The 18315-nt window shown below is 40.0% G+C and overlaps 1 pseudogene; it reads left to right on the top strand.

The window, feature by feature from the left end:
- The first annotated feature begins 1704 nt into the window (after positions 1-1704).
- On the top strand, positions 1705-1983 carry LOC129668495 (HIG1 domain family member 1A, mitochondrial-like; annotated as a pseudogene).
- Positions 1984-18315: the final 16332 nt, after the last annotated feature.

Genomic DNA, 18315 nt, shown 5'->3' on the forward strand with positions numbered 1-18315 from the left:
TCTTCCATGTCCTAGCAAAGATCCTGCTGCTTCCAATTTCTGGTGATGTTTTAAGTTTCTTTCTATGACTGTTGATCTGAGGCTTTTAAAAAACTGCATCTGAAGCCTTGAGGTATCTATTAAAAACCGGCTAACCCAAATGTCACAGTCCACTTCCAAACTCCTTTCTCAAATACTTTCAGTATCTACTTCAACAGTTCCTTTTTAAAATTAAGCTGTAATCCCTCCTCCCAGAAGCAGAATAAGTATTAGTTAACATTCATTATATTTCCACTAGCATATCTGAGATAATCAACTTAAGTTAATTTCACTCACAATTTTAGAGTTTTCAGTCCATGATCAATTGTGCATCTATACACCTTCAGATTTATGGAGGGACAGATACATATGGTTGAACAGAATAATTCACCTCACAGTGAAGAAACACAAAAGAGAAGAAGAAAGGATCCAAAATCTTAAAAATCCCTCTGAGGTTACAAGTCTAGGAACTGAAGAGCCTCCCACCATTTCTATCCTTAAAATCTCCACGCCCTGTCCCAGGGTTTGGAACGCTGCAGATGAGAAAAATAGCGTTAATCTATAGCTGTGTAAACAATCGTCTTTCAAAAACAGTGACTAGAAACATCACTTTTTTGTTTTCTGAGGAATTTATTAATTTTGACTCATTGTTGACATTTGGTCTCAGCTAAGCTGTTGACGGAGGGTGTAGTCATCTAAAAAGTTCACTGGAGTGTGAGGGCCTCTTTCAAGCTTACTCATGTGGAAGTTAGTAGAGATACGTGCAGATTTTTCCACATGTCTGATTAATTGTAGAGGAATTTTAATTTAGAACATTGTTGTTCTGGCAAGAGATCACATCCAAAGGCCTTCTAAGTATGTGTGATCCAGCTGGAATACAAACACACATTTAATCCAGGAGACAGGGGCAAGCAGAATTGAGTTCAAATCTGCTATAGAGCAAGTTTCAGGTAAAGAAAAGCTTAGGTCCAGGAGTGATGGTACACGCTTTTAATCCCAAGCAATGAAGGTAAAGTTAGTTTGTAGAAGGAAGCACCCATGTTTGAAAGTGATGTCTACTTGAATGGCAGAAAGGTGCCAAGTCAGAGAAGATTTGACAGAATAGGATACACCCAACTCTCATGAGAAGAGAGAGGGAAGGGAAGCTACTTAAGGAGCAATGCAGAAAGAGAAGGCAGTTTTACCGGGACAGTAATAGAGACTCAAGTTGCTGACAGACAACTCAGGTGAAGATGGAATGAGCCAGAGAATGAGAAGGAGCCATATTAGAAGAGATTGCTTGAGTTAGTTGGAGGCCAAGCAGAGCAATTCAGGGGCTGAGAGAAAAGCCAGACTGAATAAATCACCTGGGAGAGGAGTTTGAGCCAGAACTACTGAGTTGAACCAGCCAGCCCAGAGCTCAGTAAGAACAAGAAAGGGTGAACTTATTAAGAGGTAAGTCTCAGAGGCTGAAACATTCTAGTCCTAGGTTATATTGTAAGGAGGATAGAGGCTTCCAGTACTAGACCTAGGTTAGCAGACAGAGGCAGTAATCCTCTGAGACAACAATTACTTAAGGCGAATAAAAGTTCCTTTTACATTAATTGATTAACCTCATGGAATAACATCTGAAGTCTCAGAAAATGAAATGAAATGCTTTATTTTTGAGAAGCTTGAGGGACTGGAAGGGGTGTCTCCAAAGACACAATGCCAACCAACATAGACCTTTCTCTTTCTTCATACAGTGAAGGTCGGGGTCTAAGCTTCTTAAGAAAGCTAAAGAGACACCTTTTGTCCCCCTGGATTGGCAGGGTTTGCAGCAATTTTTGCATATGTGTTATACAAACTAAAGCGTGGGGGAATACGATGATGTCCATTCACTTGATCCACATGCATGTGGCTGCCCAGGGCTTTGTGGTGGGGGCCGTGACTCCTGGTATGGGGTATTCCATGTGTCAAGAATTCTGGGTCAAACCCAAGCCTTAGAAGAAGAGCAGCTGCTTTGGTCTGGGAAGTTAGATGTCTCATTTGAGGTTACATGTTGTGTCTATAATAAATAACGTGTGGGTTTAGATGAAAAAAAAAGCTGTATTTTTTCATGTTTAATGCTTTCCAAAATCCATGTATTAAAGACTTCTTCTCATTTTTATGGTGCTTTACGAAGATAGAAGAACTTTCATTTCACTGAGCCATAGTGGGGGCTTTAATCATTGAGTGTCTCTGTTCTTGACTAGGATTGGAGGGCACCGATCTTTCCCTCTATTCTATTCATAGACATGAAATAATCTCAAGTGGCATTTTTCACAGCAGTGGATCCAGGCAATAACCACTTTTTTCCTGGATTGCATAGCCATCCTTCTAAGAAGGCTGTGAAGCCCTGTTGTAACAGTGGCTGGCCTTCCTGTGAAAGGTATTGGGAATAAGAGAGAATTACGGAAAGCTAAAGAAGAATCCAAGCTCCCTATTTGACTTGTTGATCAGCATGGTTTTTACCCAGATATTTTGTTTGTTTGTTTGTTTGGTTGGTTGGTTGTCTTTTGTCAGAGTGGTCCTTTTGGTGTCCCCTGTAATATATAATGGTGACATGATTCGGAATACAAATGGCTTCTAGCAGGATAAAAATCTCAAAGACATGTTTATTTGGGGTGTGACGGGTGATGGAGAAAAGACCTCTTTCTTTCTACACGGCTGCTAGGGTATGGGTCACCTGGAAAGCACAGGCAGAATCTGGATAAAAATACATTGTTACTCATTTCTGATGCCCCCTGTATATCTCAAGGGAGAATAATTACTTCTGATTTGGGACTGATGCAGAATTTATTGTAAGAACCTCAATCCTATGACCTCTGTTATACTCACTGTGATACCCTCTGAAACCTCTGTCCTTCCACCATTAAATGACGTTCATTTCTGAACGAGGTGGCCCTTTTGGGAAAGTGAGCAATTTCATGAAGCTGCTCTGGACTTCAGGTGAGGTCCATTGTCTCTTCGTAGGGATGCTGTAGAGAGGCCATGGCATTCGAATCTGGCAGGTTTTAGCTTGGTGAGATCTGATTGTCAGCTCTGAAGTTTCAAGGAGAAGAATATGGTGCTTGTTGGTTCTACTCTCCAAGAATCAAAGGAGAGACCTGGAATTAGGTTTCAAGTAACTAGTGAATCATATACTCCGTCCTACTCTCTCCAAGGACTAACATCCCTGTAGAAATTCACCAATCACAGTAGCACAATGGCCCCCTAGGCCAGAAGGCCACGCTGTGCTGCATCCCCTAGGCCAGAAGGCCGCGCTGTGCTGCATACAGCTCTAATAATTCGTAGAGGTGCATGGCATGGCACTTGGAAGGCCCAAAAACTTCAGTTAAAATTCAACAGTGCTGTTAAAATTTTAAACATATACGTATAGAGCAAAGGATTCAGTACGATCCAGGAGAGCTAACACTGGGACACACGTAGGAACCTGATTTGAGAGGTCTGAGCCCAGTAATTACAAGAGCCCAATTGAACAGTTATTTCTCTGCCCTTCTAGGCCTCACAAAGGAGGTTAGACAAAAATTCAGCTTCAACATCTGAATTCTGCAAAATCCTTTATATCAAGACGGTTCCATTAGTTTTGTAGAAGATTCCTCATAGCAAAAATGTTATCTTCATGATGGCTAGAAAAGCCTCTTTCACCTGCAGTTAACATAAGTACAAGAAACTGGATTTTTTTTTCTTGGGAGATTTGCTTATTCTAATGAGTGACTTTATATCCACAAGAGGCAAAATTTGGAAGAGTTAGACAAGTGGTTCACCTAAAGAGGGCTTATATAGGGTGCAGCTCAATAAGTCATCTACACACTTGAGAAGGCTGCTATAGGGGAGGGGAGTCTAAGGGAATATAGATATTTGCATGTCCAGAAATTTCAAAATCCCAGTTAGTCAGTCCAGGTAAATTGTCAACTGACCTGGCTGCAGGCTTACTGTCATTCAAAGACAAATAGGAACTGGGAGTATGGGTATACAGACACACAGAAGAAAAAGTGTCCTCAAAATCGAAGACTGAGCTAGACATGATTAGAGGTGTACTATAAACTCTGGCATAGATTAGAACAACAGTTTAATTTATGGCCCTCAGGTTCAGGGCCATTCTGTAGGACCCATCTAACTTCTTCAATGAAAATATAGGGGTGCTGCAAGAGAGTTATGGGCTGTAATAGTGAGTGAGAACTGTGTCAATGAGAGACTGCAAAAATCTTCCTTTTTTCATGTGGCAAGAGTATAGGTGTCTTTGAGAGAAAAAACCGTTAGAGCCCTTTGGAAAAATTGCGGTAGGGCTGGTTGTTAGTGAATGAGTTATTGAAGATATCCCATACTTCAGGGTGAGCTTGTTGGCAATGAAGATATGTGTTGTAGGAAAGGCCTTTGAAGCCCCAGGAAGAGGTGGTCCATTGAGACAGGAGACTCAGTGCTGGGAATGTTACAGGTACGCTGTGGGGTCTCAAAGAGTCTTTTTAGTTTTAGTAGTCTTTTTAGTCTTTTTGTTTATTTGTTTTTCAAGACAGGGTTTCCCTGTGTATCCTTGGCTATCCTGGACTCGCTTTGTAGGCAGGCTGGCCTCAAGCTCACAGATATCCGCCTGTCTCGGCCTCCCTGAGTGCTGGGGTTACAGGTCTGCTCCACCACCGTACCCGGCTTCAAAGACCTAAAATTTAGAATTCTATCAACCTCTAAAAGAAAATTGGGAAAATTTAGGATCAGGAAGGAATGAGTGAGAGGCTATTCTGCCATTACGGAGTTTAGAAGCAGTACCAGCCACCTTGGTCTGACATTGCCGTCATTAGCAGAGCAGAGAGCCAGAGAATAAAAAGTCAAATTGGAGAAGGTGATCAGGGGTCAACAATTTGCCAGTGTCTGCAACAAAGTTAATTTTGCCACGTTGTTTCATCTAAAATTATCTGAGCCCACCAATAGTGGTAGAGAGTGTGGGAGTTTTATGGTCTCAGAGCCCCAATAGCTCATAAGGAGATGGGAACTACCTTCCTTGTTGGGGTCCTTATTGTGCGGGAAGGAAGGAAGGGGATTTGTCCTTTTTCAGGTTTTACCTGAGCCTGGGATCATTGGATGAGGCTCCTACCTATCATGGGGAAGAGTAGGGCATTCTTGCTTTAGTGTGCCCTGCTTTGCAAATTAGGCAGACCCTCAGGAACTCCTGTAGTCTGTGCTCCTTGCTGGCTAGCAAACTAGGTGTCCTTTTGTGAGGCTTGGTTAATTCCCTTGCGGTGCACTGAGCGGCCAGTAGATGGCGGCCTAGGACTTCTTGAGATAGATACAGAGGCCTGAAACACTGCTGTTAACTTCAAGTGCCTCTTACCCATTTTTTCCCCCATACCCATTTCTTTTTCTTTTTTTTCCCCCCTGCTGTTTGTCGTTCCTGGCTCACGAAGCCTCCTCCCCATTATTAAAGGTCTTGAAAGTTCTGTTTAATAAAACAGATAAATAAATATGGGATTTCGTGTGTGTGTGTGTGTGTGTGTGTGTGTGTGTGTGTGCTCGTCTGCAGTTTTGCCTAAAGTTTGAAGAGGCTTTTTTTTTTTAATAGATATATATCAAGGATGTTTCATCAATATAGATTCTGTGAGGACAGATTCTTGCACTTGTACATTATTTCAGCTCCTCTAGTGTAAAATTTGGAATACTTTTTGAAAAATATTTTTATTTTAATTTTTATTAATTACACTTTATTCACTTTGTATCCCCCCATAAACCCCTCCGTCCTTCCCTCCCAATCCCACCTCCCCTCCCCCTTCTCCACGCATGCCCCTCCCCAAGTCCGTTGATAGGGGAGGTCCTCCTCTCCTTTCTTCTGATCTTAGTCTTAAGACACTTCCTGCATCTTTTTCCTCAAATACAGTTAGTTAATAGTTTGATAAATCCTCCTTCTGCTGCCTAGTTTATCACGCTTATCATCTAGTACTAGGCATGCCCTCGACACATAGACACACTTCATTTCCTACATTAGTGTCTGATGTGAGCAGTGGAGCTCTGTGTCAGGCCCACCCGAGAGCCTACCCAAGCATGCACTAAAAACCCGACACTGAGCTTTTCCTGGGGCTTTTCTAATGAAAGTGGCAAGGTCTTGGCTAAATGCCTTGGTTTGGTTGTATCTGGGACAGCTGAGACATGGGGAAAGGATCAGGTCTCAGGGACTGCTCAGAATCCCAACAGCCACCTTGAAAAGTAGAGAGATGTTTTCTGAGGAGAGGAGTAGATAATTGAACTTTCCTCCGAGTTCCCAGTTTGGAATTCCCAAGTGAGTGTGTAATGGAGAAAGCACATTTAGGTAACTAGGCAGAATAAGTGGAGAGAATTCCACCAATGGAAAGTAGAGAGGGCGAAGAGAAAGAAGAGGAAAGAAAGGAGAGGGGAAAGCAGGAGAAGAGCTGTGATGTCGACGGGCATTTCAAGGCAGAGAAGCTGGAGACTTTGTAAGGACACTGAGCTCACAGAGCAAGGGTCATGCAAAATGTCCTCAGATGGGTTTAGAAGAGACGGATGAGTGTAAGAACTTACCAAGTTGCATACTCCTCCTGCATTACATCAAGGGGTCCTGTGACATGACCATTAAGACCTGGTTAGAAGAAATCACAAAATATTTTTTTTCCAAATTAAGACAAAAGTAATGTAATTTCAGTTCATAGATACAGTTGAATTTGCAAGTTCTTAGCCTGGGAGCAAGGATAACAGAAACTATTGCAGTGGAGAAGATGTGCTATTTATTATTTATTTGTTTATTTTGGGAGTTGGAAGGGCAAAGTTTGACTGTTTTTTTGAGAATACACACCAAGAGTGCATTAAAGGGTTCGAAGATTCAAGACCCAGCGTGAGTTCCACAGTGTTTTCGGCAGGTGCAGCGTCCCTGGTGGCCTGCCAAAACTCTTGCCTAAGACCTTGCTAACATCAACACAACTGCAGCTCAGGCTTCACTTTGACAGTTTCATGGTGTCCACATTGTCCCTGCTCCTGGAGAGACACGAACAGATGTCTGCTCACCTCACATAGGAAAGTGATGACAGAGCCAAATAAGGACACCTCCCCCCAAATCCACCTTGGTTAACCAATGCAGTTTGTTGGGGTGACTCAGAGGAGCAGAAATGGCTGAATTAGAGCTGGGTCACCAGCTATGGACATGGCATTGGGTGTTTTTTCTTTTTTTCCGTTTAGGCGGAAAATGTTCCTCTGGAATTTGTGGGGTGCCTTTTCTTAGTACACCACGTTATGCCTGTTGTGATAGTTTAGGAGCATAGTTAGGTTCACGCGGTAGCAGCGCTTTCAGCCTTTCAGATCGCAGTAGCAGGACTGAAATTACAAAGCACATAGGAAAATGTAAGGATCAGAACAGGAATTGGGGTGTGTCATTCCTAAAAGTAGCCATTCTTAATGTGCTGTGCATCTAAAAATGCGTGGCTGACCAAGGCTCACTTTTATGGATGCCACTCTAGAGTGGGTTCACCTCAAAGATCTCAAATGGCTCTCTTGGAGACAGTAGCTGATTTTCTCCCAGAAACCAAGGTAACGGGGAAGTCAGAATAGAATGAGGTAGGTCAGCAACAACTCACCAACACTGCTCTAGGGAATGTCCCTTCATCTATGCCAAGAAATATTAAGTGCCACTGGACTATGGACCAGAGACACAGCTCCATGCTTCAAAATATGGTAGCTTGAGTTATTTTCTGTGAGCGCTCCTCAGGTATAGGTCAGATTCACGACTTTGTCATGAAAAATAATTTCAGAGTGACTAAGGATGAAACACAGCCAAAACTTAGTATGGAGAGTTTTTTCACGTGGATTTGAGGATGGAAATAATAGACTCTCTAGGAAAGGCGTACACACAATTAAATATGGCTTTGGGTTTCTCAAAAGAGAGAGATCTGTGCTTAAGTGTTTTTATAATAACTCATTGTATGATTATGATGGCTTCCAAAGTTAAATCTTAAAGATGAACTAAGAATTTTAAATGAAACATATGGTAGTTTCTTGGGTACTATTTGAGTAGGATTAGAAATGATAAAGCTATACAATTCATGTTACAAGCCTTACACACAGGAATATAGATGTGGTTATATTGTAAACAAAGCTCATAATCCTGTTTGTGAGATTCTCTGAAAACTGAAGGTTTGCACATGGGCAAAGAAGAGGCTGTGGTGAAAGGTCACATAGCTTAGGCCTTAAACATTTTTATCTGAAATATCCCTATATGAAGGGAATATTGTCCCTGAAGGTGCTGGAATTATAGATGCTTAGCTGTCAAGAGAATTTAACCAGACTTCAAAGATGGGGGGAGGGTTCTCTTTTTACTTCCCTGGGAAGAAAATTTTTCTTGTCTTTTCAATCCTGTGTCAAGTAGAGTGTAATATGATACTGCTAGAGATGAAGATCTCATTCATCTACTTTGTAGTGTGATTTATTGATACAATTATTTTCTTATTGCTTATTAATATATAGGAAGGGAATAGTTAATTGTGAACCACAGTGTCAGCATCCATTGGGGTCTACATTATATTTGCCATAGGCAGAAGTATTTTCCTGTACATGCTGTCATAAGAATCATCTTTCCACCTTAACTACTCTCAGAAACACTTTACATTGTCTGTCCTCCAAACCACTACCGTAGAAATAGTAAGAAAGCGGAAGTGTAACCCGGTCCTGTGCTGATGCCCTGGTAGAAGAGTGGGTGTTCTGAAGAGACACCTGTGTCTCTTCCAGGGCATCAGTCTATCATCTTCTGTCCTTTGCGGGATTATTGTTTTTAACGGGGTTGCAGGGATCAGAACTTGAAGATATTTCCAACGAATTTATAAAAAATGTTCCACTTCACCTGTCAAAGTAATGGGCTTAAGAACAAAGGCCTCAAGTCCTGACTCAGTTCTTTTTCAAAGTGGGGGGAATCCTTAGAACACCATTCTTTTTCCTTCAGTCAAAGTGAATAACATTCTCTGTGTACCAGAACAGAGATGGCGCCCGTGATCAGCAGTCTGTGGCCCCTTCGTCCCAGGAAAGAAAAACACAACCAAATCCACAGTTAAAGGAGGTTTAAGTCTTGGTCTCCTGGCTTTCTGTTACTCATAAGGAATGAAAGGAAGTAAATTATAGTTTTCCTTTGTGCCAATTTCACTTTCTGGTTTCTTCAGGATATAGGGAAACAAAGCAGTGAGTTTACGGACCTAAGAGCCATAGCAAATGAACTTGTTTTGTAAACTAGAAACCTTCTAAAGGAGGAAGGCCTGAGTGAGTGTGCACTTCCCAGTCTGCCATATTTAATAAATATTCTCTATGTATATGACCTTCTCTCCATTTGAAGCATCTGTACACTATTGCCTTGCTTCTTTAAGGCAGTCCTTCTGATGGGAACAGCAGCCGCCTAATGAGTTTCTGTCACATCTTCATCTGTTTTTTCACCGTGGTCACTACACATACCAAGTGAGAGCACATTGGTAGGTGATAGAGAGGTGGTAACAGACTCAAAGCTCGTGGAGGATCTGTGCCTTCCTCATGGTCATCGGCTGATACAATAAAGAGCAGAAACTGCAAGGCTCTAATTGTTAATGGACCCTGGAGGCCCTAAGAACCTCCACAGCTGAAAGAAACCAGCAAGTGGATTTTAGAAAAAAGATTTCCTTCAGGCTGAACATGGGAAAAGGGGTAAAAATGGCCATTCTCAACAAAACAATGCTATTCATTTTCCAAACGGGAATGATCAAGGTTTATGCTGCTGTGAATGTAAGATTTCTGTGCTTGGCATAGCTTTGTCTCTAGATACTGGAGGATTTTGTCATTTCTGATTGGAAAATTTTATAGGGCAGACACATGCTCTACCTTTCAACTGAAAATTAACTTTGGACCATTTCTGTGTCCTGTTTACACACTGATTTTGCTAAAGCAAAGTGGTGACCGGTAAAATATATTTGGGGATGTGGAGGGGGCAAAGTGGGTAAATTGATTACCACACAAGCATAAAGATGTGAGTTTGGGCTCGTGGCACTCATATAAACTTGACATAGCAGTGCATATATGAGACTAGTAGGACAGAGACAGGCAGACCCCTTGGGTTGCTGTCTAGCTAAGGTGAAAACTACAGGCTTGATGAGAGAGCCGGTTTCAAATAAGACAGAAAAACAAATGAGGAATACATCCTGACCCCAACCTCTGAGGTCCACACATAGGCCTATACACATGCATGCACACACACAATAAAAGTTTAAAAGAAATAACAAAATGTCACCTTCTTTAGACATGAAGAGCCTCATAAAAAGACCAGATGAAAAGAAGAACAATGAGTTAGCAGTTAGCCCTTTTGAGTTCCAGCAAGGGACGCTTACTTTTATAAATTCATTTTTATTCTGTCCTAATTTAATTCTTCACACCCTGCTATATTGTTGCCTTTTTCCAGGTTAAAAGGCTGGAATGGGCCTGCCATTGGATAGAAAAATGATTCCTGAGAAAGCCATCTGTCCCAAGGATGTTAAGAGACGGTATAAAGACTGTTAAGGAAATTGTGACAATGGTCCATTTGGCTTTTGCCTGAGCTCACTGTGGGGCAAACACCTTGCCTCGTACTACAATGAGCTTATCTTCTATACTATAATCTGTATGATTCATCTGAATTCTTTCTACGAAGATAACAAAGACTGGGAAGCTAAGGAAAGGCCGCAGAGAGATGGCAGCATGAAAGTAACATGCCTCTTCCTTCAAAACGCAAAGCTTTTTATAACTTAATAAATGAAGGTCAGACCTGAACTTCTGATCTTATTTTCCTCAGTGGTTTATTGTCCATGTCTTCTCCTTTTTTTTAATCCTTGTTTCAAAGATAACTCATCACAGTTTCTCAAGAATGCCATACTTAGCCTTCTAAAACCTCTGTATCCTGTCTCTAAGAAGCTAAAAACTTTGACTATATCCTGAGCTTATTCCTGTTTGTCTTTCAGTTCATCCATCAAAGCTAAGACTACAACAGATGGTCCAGACATGGGAATACAGAGTTCTCTATACCTTTTCATCATAGCACTGAAGCAGCACTTAAAATTTATAACTCAATATTTAATCACTCTGTATACTATAGATAACATTATGTTTCATGTGACCTGAAATTATACTGTTTCATTTGCTATAGAATTTTGACCTAATTGCCCAGACATCAACAAATACTTGTTAACTGATAAGCATTTTGCAAAAGAAAAAAATGAAATTGTCCCAGTTTAGTACCTTTCACAACTACCTCTATATCCTACTATGCACGAGAGTAATGACTGTTCCTAAAACTCAGTGAGTATACTACAAAAAAACAAAAACAAAACCAAAAAAGAAATCATCGTTCCCTGTTTACCCACTGGTAATTATACCAGGGTTGGATGTAATCAAATGATTTTCTTGTATATTCCCTTTTCCTAAAATAACCACTTTATCACCCATTATGTCAACATAGAGCTGGTGTATGTTCTTGTACCAGCTGACATTTTAGAACTAAACCATTTCATCTACTTAATTTCAAAATGCACTGAAGACTTATTTCATTTCAATTTTTTTGTGTTTGTATGAGTGTGAATGTGTGTGAGCATGGGTGCCCTGTGTGAGGGTGTGTGTTATCATGGGATCATGCATGGTTACTCTTGCATGTCAGAGGCTTTAGATCCTACCAGATTACAGTTCTGGGAAACAAACTCAGGTCCTCTGTAAAGCAATATGTGCATGTAGCTGTTGAGACTTCTTTCCAGGACCACAGGAAAAGGAAAAGAACCTATCTATCTATCTATCTATCTATCTATCTATCTATCTATCTATCTATCTATCCATCTATCTATCCATCCATCTATCTATCTATCCATCCATCTATCTGTCTATCTTTGTTTGTTGTGTTTTTTTTTCACATTTTCTTTTTTAATATTTTTATTATTATTATTAATTATAGTTTATTCATTTTGTACCCCCCATAAGCCCCTCCCTCCTCCCCTCCTGATCCCACCATTGCTCCCCTTTCTGCATGCATGCCCCTCCCCAAATCCACTGATAGGGGAGGTCTTCCTCTCCTTCTTTCTGATCTTAGGCTATCAGTTCTCATCAGGAGTGGCTGCATTGTCATCTTCTGTGGCCTGGTAAGGCTGCTCCCCCCTCAGGGGGAGGTGATCAAAGAGCAGGCCAATCAGATTATGTCAGAGGCAGTCCCTCTTCCCATTATTATATAACCCACTTGGACACTGAACTGCCATGGGCTACATCTGTGCAGGGGTTCTAGGTTATCTCCATGAATAGTCCTTGGTTGGAATATGAGTCTCTGGGAAGTTCCCTGTGTTCAAATTTTCTTGTTCTGTTGCTCTCCTTGTGGAGTTCCTGTCCTCTCCAGCTCTTGCTATTTCCCACTTCTTACATAAAATTCCATTCACTCTGCCTGACAGTTGACCATCAGGCTCAGCATCTGCTTTGACAGTCTGCAGGGCAGAGGCTTTCAGAGGCCCTCTGTGGCAGGTTCCTAGGTTGTTTCCTGTTTTCTTCTTCTTCTGATGTCTATCCTCTTTGCCTTTCAGGATGGAAATTGAACATTTTAGTTAGGGTCCTCTCTTTTGCTTAGTTTGTTTAGATGTACAGATTTTAGTGGGTTTATCCTATGTTGTATGGTTATATGAGTGAGTATATACTGTGTGTGTCTTTTTGCTTCTGGAACAATTCACTCAGGATGATCCTTTCCAGGTCCCACCATTTACCTGCAAATTTCATGACTTCCTTTTTTTTTAATTGCTGAGTAATATTCCATTGTATAGATGTACCACAATTTCTGCATCCATTCTTCAGTTGATGGGCATCTGGGCTGTTTCCAGCTTCTGGTTATTACAAATAAAGCTGCTACAAACGTGGTTGAGCAAATGTCCTTTTTGTGTACTTGAGCCTCTTTTGGATATATGCCTAGGAGTGGTATTGCTGGATCTTGAGGAAGCGCTGTTCCTAGTTGTCTGAGAAAGAGCCAGATTGATTTCCAGAGTGGTTGTACAAGTGGTTTACATTCCCACCAGCAGTGGAGAAGGGTTCCCCTTTCTCCACAACCTCTCCAGCATGTGTTGTCACTTGAGTTTTTCATCTTGGCCATTCTGATGGGTGTAAGGTGAAATCTCAGGGTTGTTTTGATTTGCATTTCCCCAATGGCTAATGAGTTTGAGCATTTCTTTAAGTGCTTCTCTGCCATTCGATATTCCTCTTTTGAGAATTCTCTGTTTAGCTCTGCTCCCCATTTTTTAAGTGGATTACTTGGTTTGCTGCTTTTCAGCTTGTTTAGTTCTTTATATATACTGGATATGAGTCCTCTGTCAGATAAAGGTTTGGTGAAGATTCTTTCCCAATCTGTAGGCAGTCGCTTTGTTTTGATGACAGTGTCCTTTGCTTTACAGAAGCTTTTCAGTTTCATGAGGTCCCATTTATTGATTGTTGCTCTTAGAGCCTGTGCTGTTGGTGTTCTGTTCAGGAAGTTGTCTCCTGTACCAATGAGTTCTAGGGTATTCCCCACTTTTTTTTTCTAGCCGATTTAATGTGTCTGGTTTTATGTTGAGTTCTTTGATCCACTTGGACTTCAGTTTTGTGCAGGGTGATAAGTATGGATCTATTTTCATTTTTCTACATGTACACATCCAGTTGGACCAGCACCATTTGTTGAAGATGCTATCTTTTTTTTCCATTGTATGGTTTTGGCATCTTTGTAAAAAATCAGGTGTCCATAAGTGTGTGGGTTTATTTCTGGATCTTCTGTTCGATTCCATTGATCCACCATTCTGTTTCTATGCCAGTACCATGCAGTTTTTATAACTGTTGCTCTATAGTACAGCTTGAGATCAGGGATGGAGATACCTCCAGAAGATCTTTTATTGTAGAGGATTGTTTTAGCAATTCTGGGTTTCTTGTTAATCCATACAAAGTTGAGAATTTTCTTTCCAGGTCTGTAAAGAATTGTGTTGGCAATTTGATGTGAATTGCATTAAATCTGTAGATTGCTTTTGGTAAGATGGCCATTTTTACTATGTTAATCCTGCCAAGCCATGAGCATGGGAGATCTTTCCATCTTCTCATATCTTCTTCTAATTCTTTCTTCAGAGACTTGAAATTTTTTTTCATACAAGTCTTTGACTTGCTTGGTTAGGGTTACACCAAGGTACTTTATGTCATTTGTGGCTATTGTGAAGGGTGTTGTTTCCCTAATTTCTTTCTCAGCCCTTTTGTCTTTTGTATACAGGAGTGCTACTGATTTTTTTGAGTTAATTTTGTATCCAGCCACTTTGCTGAAGGTGTTTATCAGCTGTAGGAGTTCCCAGGTAGAGTTTTTGGGGTCACTCATGTATACTATCATATCATCTGCAAATAGTGATAATTTTTTTTTGAGATAGGGTTTTTTTCTGTGTATCCTTAGCTGTCCTGGATTCACTTTGTAGACCAGACTGGCCTTGAACTTACAGCAATCTTCCTGCCTCTGTTTCCCTGAGTGTTGTGATTGTAATTGTGTGCCATCATGCCAGGAAAAGAAATAATTAAAAAAGATGGGTTGAATATATATGTATACATGTGTGCATACATATATATGTATATTACATATATGTAAATTACATATTTCTTTTATGTTATTTGATTAATATTTTTCTAAAATATCTCAATTGATTCATCACTAAGCCACTATTATACATGGAATACACTGCCAAAGTAATAGGAAAAATCATTAAAGCTTTGTCCTACCACACATATTGTAAAAAAGGACAGGGCATTGTAATGCAGATTTGCTACAGTATTCTATTTCAAATAGAAAGCTTCTAATAAATATCATTTTTTCCCATAAAAACAACAGCAAAACTGCTTTGCTTTATAATGTCCAAACACTATCACAGCAAGATGAAAAGCTCTTTGAGCTAACAATCCCAACCACTTGACATCAGAATGCTTCAACTTACCAACAGGAGCAAGAAGCAAGACGCTATAGATATTAGTTATGCTAAGGAAAATTAAAACTATTAGGTATCATTGCTGAAAGATGTTTAAATGTATTTGGCATTTAAGAACGATTATGTCTTTTAGAGTTTCGATAAAAATCACGACTCTATAAACTATTTAGAAGCATATTAAAGACCATTTTTGTTTGTTTTATTATTTCAAGATGAGTTTTTTTTGTGTAACTCTTGCTGTCCTAGACTTGCTTTGTAGTTCAGGCTGGCCTTGAATTCATAGAGGTCCCCTTGCCTCTGCCTCCTAAGTGCTGAGATCAAAGACGCGTGCCATTACGCCCTGATTAAAGGCTGTTTTAAACTGCAAAAATACTAAATGAAATAGTTTCATATTATTTGCTTTCAGAATGAAGTCTGGGAGTGAAAAAACATATGTACAAGATACCAATTGATATATATTATGCATTGTATTAAATCATTTTCTTATCAAGTGAGACTTCTCAATGATAGACAAATATTTAATTTGTATGTATTTCTCTTTCAATAATATTTACAAAATAAAGTAAGGACAGTATAATAAAGAGCAAGTATCTTTAATATATAATATATTATCCCCCCAAACTAAAAATTAACCACAAAAATACTTGCTAATGTGATAACATTTTTTGATGAGCAGTTTCTGATTTCATATACCTGTGTCAGGCTTTAAGTACATGTGATGGTTTGAATGAAAATGTCCCCTTAAGCTCATAGGGAGTGACACTATTAGGAGGTATGGCCTTATAGGAATAGGTATAGTCTTGTTGGAAGAAATGTGTCACTGCGGGTGAGTTTTGAGGTTTCAGAAGCTCGAGGCAGGCTGAGTGTCACCCTTTCTTTCTCTGTCTCCCGATCTAATGTGGAACTCTCAGCTACCTCTCAAGCACCATGGCTTCCTGTATGCTACCATGCTTCCCACTGTGATGACAATGGACCAAACCTCTGACCTGCAAGCCAGCCCCAATTAAGTGGTTTCCTTCATAAGAGTTGCTGTGGTCATGGTGTCTCTTCACAGCAACAGAAACCCTACCTATGAAGTATGCGTACTATTAAATAGAGACATACCAAGTAAGCATTCCACATCTCAGGTTCTGTCATTGTCAATATTCCTTAGGCCACTAATAGCATAAAAAAAGAGTATATTTAAATAGATACGTTATGGATTTTCTAAATGAAACCAGTACTCACTTATTACTAAAGTTCACAGGGAGCTGTACAACTTTCCAAAACGAACATAAATTATTTGATATGTGTTAGAGCCATTTTAGGTTACTGGCTCTGAAGAGTGAATACGTACAAGCAAAGTTTGAGAAAGCTGAAATTTATAGAAAGTAAATCTCATGGATGTTTTATATTTAATCATAGGTGTGGCTAATCAAAAGCCCAGCTGTATTTCAGGTTTCAAGATCTAAGAGAAGTGCCTGAGGAGTCTGTATCAGCTGTGTGTGATCAGTTCTCCTCAAAGAGAAGCAGAAAAAAAAAAAACCCCAGCAAACTCTGAACACAAGATCTAGTGTCTGATGTGTGAATATGACTCATTAAAAATGATACTGGGCCGGGTGTGGTGGCACATGCCTATAATCCCAGAAATTGGGGGCTCAGAGGCAGGTGGATCTCTGTGAGTTTGAGGCCAGCCTGGTCCACAAAGCAAATCCAGGACAGGCAAGGCTACACAGAGAAACCTTGTCTCAAAAACCTGAAAAAAATAAAGATTCTGGTTTACAAAATCGAGTTCCTAACCACCAAATTTAGATGATTTGGGGTTTGACTTAGCTTTTACTACATAACAATACCAGCTCCTTTCAGAAAATAAAAAAATAAAATAATTCAGATCCCATGATCAACATTCATAAATTCTAGAGAACAGCCCCAAGTTACTTAGCATATGAAAAGTCATATAAATAGAGTCATTATAAGGGGAAAAAAAGCATCGCTCCAAAGTGACCCTTATGTTGGCATTATTAGAAAAGAAGCTGAATACTTGGCATTGAAGGACTCTGGACTAAATATGAAAGTAATTCATCAAAGGAATGAAAACATCACAAATGGAAAAATAAATAGAAACTCTAGTCCGTGAAATGGGATACATAGTCAGGGCTGAACAGAAGAGAGACAAAGACACAGTGTGTTTTCAGTAGGCTTGACGATTGTCCTAAAATCAGATGGGATCTGAAAAAGAAGGAACCCATAATAAGTAGAATGGTTGGATGGTCTGAAACCTGTCAAAATTTCTTCTGCTGTGGTGATCCATGCAGGTGTCATAGATGGTAGTGAAACAATCCGTGAAGATGTGAGAATGAAAACTTGGTTCAGCCTGACTTAGGCTGGATCAAACTTCTAGAGGGTCTGATGACAGGTGATTTACTGTAAACATATTTAAACACACTTCAATTTGGAAAATAGTTTCCAGGCCACAATTGTTCCAGTTCCAGGTGCACAATAAAGCTTATGGCATGATTACATGGAAATTCCTTTGCAAAGTACATGTGACCTCAAAGATACGTTCTATAGCCTAAAGACCTGGGATCTGGTTTGGTCTTTGAGGTCAGAAGGCTATACAGTTCCTGTGTATATATTTCCTCTAAGGATGGGTTCATTTATCTGGGAGCTGAAAGTAAAAGTCTAGGTAAAGAGAGTCTGAAATAAACATTGTAGGGGAGTTGGGTGAAGTGTGGTTCTGCAGATGACAAAGGTCATCTTTAGCAACAACCACTCTCAGTTTTCTTGGTGAAATGAAGACATGTTTCAGAAAACATTTAACTTTTAACATTCCTGTTTTCCCTATTGCTTATCTATGTACATAGACCTTATGCCCTTTACATTCTTCCATAAGTTTCTGATCATCTTATTAATGCATTTATTTAAATAAATGAAGTAGCAAAAAATGTAATATGACAGAAAATACAATAGTTCCACAAATAATTATTGTGTGGTTTTCAGTATTTAGTTAAGTATTTGCTTACAGGTTCAATATGTTTAGTGAAGGAGAACAGAAAGACGGGAAGTAAGGTCCGTAAGGAAAAGGAGAGTGGTTGAAACCTCTCAGGAGGTGAGAATCAAGAATTCCACAAGATGTAGCAAGCAGGTAATTGTGGTTCCCGTGTTAACAGCTGAAGAGGACTACTGATCACTTTCTCCCTCATCAGGGAGTGCTGGGAACTGAACTCTGATCCCCTGCAAGACCAGAAGGTGCTGTTAAGCACTGAGCCTCTGCTCTAGGGCCAAACATAACAGAATGCATTCCTTTAATAAGCATGTACAGTATGTTTTGCTATGTCTTTTTCAAATATCTTAGTATTATCTATCTTCCCTTTCTTCCTATACTTCTGAATTGTCCTCA

Source organism: Psammomys obesus, unplaced genomic scaffold (genome assembly GCF_907164565.1).
Source record: "Psammomys obesus unplaced genomic scaffold, mPsaObe1.curated_primary_1811, whole genome shotgun sequence".
NCBI lineage: Eukaryota > Metazoa > Chordata > Mammalia > Rodentia > Muridae > Psammomys > Psammomys obesus.